Consider the following 5,940-nt stretch of genomic DNA (forward strand, 5'->3'; position numbering starts at 1 on the left):
TTCAATATTACAGCATTCTGTCGAATTTCATAATTCTTTAGGAAAAATTTTTAAAAAGGAAAACAAAATAGGATGCATATGGAGATTAAGGTACTTAGAATCAGAAATACATCTCTAAAACTAGATCTTAATACTGATCTAGTAGATGATAACCAAATACCAAATATATATATATATATATATATATATATATATATATATATATATATAGTTTTTGTGTACAATCTGTTTAAAAAAATCTCTCGAGTCTTGTCGTAAAAATATCGGTTGTTGGGCAGCCCCAGTGGCGCAGGGGTTTAGCGCCGCCTGCAGCCCAGGGCGTGATCCTGGAGACCCTGTATCGAGTCCCACGTCAGGCTCTCTGTATGATGCCTGCTTCTCCCTCTGCCTGTGTCTCTGCCTCTCTCTCTCTCCCTCTCTGTCTCTATGAATAAATAAAATCTTAAATATATATATATATATATATATATATGTATATATATATATATATATATAGTTGTTGTTTTGGTCTTGTTAAGTTGATAACAAACCAACAAGCTAGTTGATAGCTATGGAAAGCAGATTGTTTTGGGCAGGGTGAAAAAGCCCCAAAATGAGAATGTTTATATTTGCCTAACGATGTCCTGAACAATACAATATGCTTTAGAACTGGCCTATGTAGCGATTGTATGCCAGAAAAACCATTAGACTCAAACCAGTGATGCTCTTTCTCTTGGTAGCTGTGGACATAACAAAGATTAAAAATTGTCCTGTGTTTTTTGTTTTTTGTTACAGTGCTTGGAAGAATGCCATGCAAATAGTAAGCATTCAATACATGTTGGCTATCCCTGTAAAGTCCAGAATTTTCCTCTTGCTGTCTTGTAGAACCTAGAACAATCACACTTTCCATGTGTGTCCTTTGCTTTTCCTTCACTTTAGAATCAGCTTAAAGTCAACTTCCTCCAGGAAGCTTTCTCTGAAAAGCCCCCTCAGCCCTAGCCAAGATCAAGTGTCCTTTCTCTGGGGATTTCCTAGTCCCTTGTCAACTCCCATGTAGAGAATGCTACACTCATTTATGAGCATCTCTTTGCTCTCTTTGCTCGTCTGGCATCCCACCAACCAGTTATGTTTCACAAGGATAGGTATTTAGTCAGTTTATCATCGAATCCGCAGCACCTAGCCAAGTGCTTGGCATGCAGTAGATCATCAATATTTGCATAAGACAGAATGCAAAAGAATGTTGTCTGTTGTGAGGCATTGCTCACAAACGTCTTTGAAGAGAGTTTTCTAATGGAATGCCTCTTGACATTCAAAAATGGTGAGCCAATCAGAGATGGACAGCTAGGATAGGTCTTGACATGGATTTAAACCTTGAAAAAAAAATGTGAATGTAGATTATATAGATAAACCACTATCAAAATACCCTAGGTAGTAAGTACTTAGTCCTCTGTGTATTTTGGATCCTGCTAGTTGTTGTTTTGACAGATATTAGCTAATTCCCATCCACAGAGGTGAATAAATACATTCATGGAGGTGAAAGGGGGTGGTGACATTAGAATTTGATCCTCTGGGTTTCTGCGTGGAGAACTCGAAATCATAACCTTCTCTTACTCCTTGACTGTCATCCAGTTCTTGCTCCTATCAGGAGGAGCGTGACCTCAGGAAGAGCGGCTTGGCATGAGCACTCAGTAGATCTAGCCAGGAGTTTCCTCCTTGTTGTAAGAACTCAAGCTCCCTGTCCTTATACTGATTTTGGTTTTGGGGGGGTTTTTTGCTTTTGTTTTAGAGAGAGGGAGAGAGCTCATGGGTGGGGCAAGGAGCAAAGATGGAGGGAGAAGGAGAAGAAAAGAATCTCAGGTAGACTCCATGCTGAGTCAGGAGCCTGCCATGGGGCTCGATCTCATGACCCTGAGATCATGATCTGTGCTGAGATCAAGAGTCAGATTCTTAACGGACTGAGCCATCCAGGTGCCCCCTCACTTACTTTTAATTTGTCTTTCTCAACTTCATGTATTTTTGTAAACTGCCCTCATTTGTTTCTGGAAAAGGTGAAATGTACATGAATACATTCAATAAAAACAATGTCATCCTTAAAGTAAGACCTCTCTGCTGCTGGGAGCCCTGGTCAATGGGACGTGAGTAGTTGGTGATCACTGCTGATTGGACTAAGCTACTGCCAGGGCGTCTGTACCCATGGTAAGCTGGTCATGGACTGTAGGAAGAGCTCGATCTGCATAGTAAGTACTCTCCAGCCTTATTTCATGGTGCACTCAAAGATCCTGACTCCAAGGTGAGTACACAAAGCTCATTGTTTTCTTTGGGGACCTTTTGCCACACTTCCCTCTCACTGTGCTTTGAAAATTAACCACCAGAGTCTGGTCATTATGGCTTCATTAACTATTCCTTGTAATTGCACCAGTCATAATTAATTCATTTGTTATTCACATGGGTGACATACGGACACTTTAATAGATTTTCCTCAGGGAATTCCACATATTAAATGATATTGATGGTGCTTTTAGAAAAGATTGAAAGGGAACTACAATATAAACCATTTTGTATAAGTAGCGATGAGATATTTTATCGTGAAAATGAAGTTAATTATTTTAATCTCTCAACCTTTTTAGATCAAAACCCAAAGATGTATAAACTAGTCTTTTCTCCCCCCACCAGACATTTCTAATCCATAATTCAGAGTGCCAAAATAAAACCATTCTTATAAAAATAGATGGTGCATTTACACAAACGCATGCCAGAGTATTTAAGTAAATAATACTTGAATTAATTTCAGGTTAAAACCTTTCCTTTAAGCCTCTCTTATTTTTTTTTTCCAGAAACCATCTGTATTTTAACATCTTACTGCACAGCTGCATTCCTCATGTTTAATTTATGGCGGAGATCTTTTGTGACAAGACCAACTTATTTTTCAAATGAAATCAATTCATTTTAGGTAAAACATTGGTGACCCAAATATTACACACTTTCAAATTATGCATAATCCCTCCCCTACCCCTGGGCATCCCCCCCCCTCCCACGCATGCGTGCACGCACACGCATATACTCTAAGCCCTCCTTTTTTTCAGTAGCCCTGAATGGAAATTCCACACTGCCAAATATTTAACCAAATACTTTAATCATTGGTTTTCTGGTAGAAACATTAAACCTATGGTGACAGCCACACAATTACATGGCAGAACTAGGGCAATTATCTATATAATTCAGGTTAAAAACTAAACTCAACAACCAGTTTTGCCTGAAATGCCCCAATCATGGAGAGGGGGAGAAAGTGTCCTTTGGTTTGTATTATCTCCATAATTGCCTTAATTCCCATTTGACTCAATGTGAGTGGAATCACAGACACAGAATTTTAGCCTCTTGGAGATTATCTAGTTCAACCCCCTTATTTTTCAGATGAGAAAACTGAGACCCACAGAGGTCAAGTGCCCTGCCCAGGTCATTAGTAGGTGGTGGCAGAGTCCAGTCACGAACCTGTATTTCCCAGTTCCCGGCTCAGCATCCTTAACAACTGATGCTCTCTTGCCACCTGACTCCATTGCTTCTCGAAGTCAAGGAAATGGTGCCAGCATGCTGAACTTAAAATGAAGACAGTAAAATGCCACCCAAGACCTCACACCCAAATCAAATGCAACAATTCACTTCGACTGACGGTCAAAAAATTCTCTCCACACATGTTCTACACTCAAATGAACAGCTTTTCAAAACTCACATGATCATGACATCCAGTAGGTTATGTAATTCAGAAGTGGGAAAAGGATTAGAGAGACACTATTAAAAAACAAAACAACTGCATGAGTCTTCACAAGAAAAAAAAAACTGAAACATTTTCTCATTCCTAATAGGTACCCAATGAAAAAACTTACCCAAAAAACCCCTTAAGACCTACAGGAAAACTCAGGCCCAGGATGTTTTATGAGCTTCAGATCTACCCCCAGGTCGGAGCACACAAGCCAGGTTATCAGCTTGATGACCTTCAAGTAAAGCAAACACATTACATCAGACCGTTATGAAAGAGCCCACACTCAGAAGAGCTCCCAGCCTGCTGGTGAGGTGCTGTATTTCAAACTCCTAGGGTTTCTTCCAAAAGGGTGCTTTCTGTTTTAAAGACAGCCCAGAATCTAACTAACTGCTTAGGTTCCCTACCTTTTTTGCCTTGAAACCAGCACACAGTCTGTCATGTGTTGGTTTCTGCATTTTTATATCACGACTCTGCTGCTTCGCAGGGTCATGGAAGCCATGGATAGGGTTCCCTGTTGGTGTAAGGGAAAGACACTTCTGTTCTGCGTACAGCTAGCTAGGACGGAGGACCTGGACTAAGGTCAAAATTATTATGTGAAGATTAAACTCTAGAATTTAATTATGTGTTCTGTTGCTCCTGGTACATTTATTAATTTAGCAGTATAACCTGACTGGAGCTAAACAAGCAGGACTGATTAATTTGCAAAGACATCTAGGTAACAGATTGTGATCAAAGTGGAGACCTGATCCTGTTAGATTGAAATGTGTTGTTGTGTGCTTGCAGGAAGGACATGGTGCGGTGTGGTTTATCTTTATCAATGCTTTCCTCCGAAGGAGGGGGGCAAGCTTGCAGATACTAATCAGGGCTGAGGCCCTGCCACTCAATAATTACCCACTGTCTCATCATAATCCCGGAACTAAGCCCCTGCCCAATCCATCTGGGACCCTTTTCCATCTATTGCACAGCTCAAGAATACGTGTGTAAGCTATTACCTCTGGTCGTGCTATCTGTCCCCTGAGTATAGATTCATGGCAGTGACCAATTAGGTTGCCGTGTTCTCTTTCCCCCTTTGCTTCCAAACCGTGCTGGTAATGAAGCACAGACTCATTGGGGTGCAGAAATCCACTCACCTATAAAAGCTGTCTCGTCATGGTCACTGATAAACATCGCATGATGCTTAATTTTGTGGGATGCGTTGAAAAAGAGGGGTGGCAAGACCAGAACTCCCCAGGTTTCCTTAAGCCACTCTCAACCTGCCACTGCCTTCTGCTGGAAACAAACCACGCAGTGAGGAAAATATTTCTGACCCTAATCCAGAAATCAAACGGCCAGGAAGTGAGGAGGGCAAACGTGGGGATAATTGAATTCCGGATCCCTGAATGAAAACCCTGTATTGCACAATGGTTAAAAGTGGAGTCCCGAAGGCTAAGAGACTTGGGTTGAAACTCTGGCTCTGCGGCTCACCAGCCAGTCCCTTAAATTCTTTGAGACTCTTTTTCATCTCGATAAAACACCGCCTTGCACATAGGGTAGCTTTGGAGTTAACCCAGACGCTCCCTGTACAGCATACAACTGTAAAATGATAAAACCTCAATACATGATAGCTAAACTCATGGTTTTCTGAATTCCCACTACATTTATAGCCGGAACCAAAAAGCCCAACTCCTGATTAAATCATGCCGGCTACTATGTGCTAATTATTTTGTGTATGTATATGTTTCATCTTCCCAAATAATTGCACATTTCTGAAGGTTAAGTCACTTTTCCTTTTGTATATCCCACAGGTGATAATTAACAAATGCTTCCTGATTCTTTCACTTGAACTTAAGAACCCTTCATAAAATTCTTCACAAACAGTCTTGAAGAGGGGCACTGGGTGGCTCAGTGGTCGAGCCTTCAGCTCAGGGTATGATCTGGGGTCCTGGGATGAGTCCTGCATCAGGCTCCCCACAAGGAGCCTGCTTCTCCCTCTGCCTGTGTCTCTGCCTCTCTCTGTGTCTCTCATGAATAAATAAATAAAATCTTAAAAAAAAATCAGTCTTGAAGATGAGAGGGACAACAGTGATGGTAAGCAAGTTGCTATTATTAGTGGTAGAAATCAGTAAGGTACAATCAAATCATTCCTCGTAAAAGAATCTGCAGAGCAACTGTGTGACGCCCACTGCATGCTCTTGGTTGGGGCAAAGCCCATTTGAAATCGCAGG

General features: G+C 41.1%; 1 long non-coding RNA gene across 1 annotated transcript; it reads left to right on the forward strand.

The window, feature by feature from the left end:
• Positions 1 to 822: 822 nt before the first annotated feature.
• Positions 823 to 5,735, forward strand: LOC140639403 (uncharacterized). The gene is made up of 3 exons (XR_012036137.1): positions 823 to 2,929; positions 3,840 to 4,047; positions 5,521 to 5,735. It is a non-coding gene; the product is annotated as an uncharacterized lncRNA (long non-coding RNA).
• The last annotated feature ends 205 nt before the right edge of the window (positions 5,736 to 5,940 follow it).

This window comes from Canis lupus, chromosome 9, assembly GCF_048164855.1.
Source record: "Canis lupus baileyi chromosome 9, mCanLup2.hap1, whole genome shotgun sequence".
Taxonomy (NCBI): domain Eukaryota; kingdom Metazoa; phylum Chordata; class Mammalia; order Carnivora; family Canidae; genus Canis; species Canis lupus.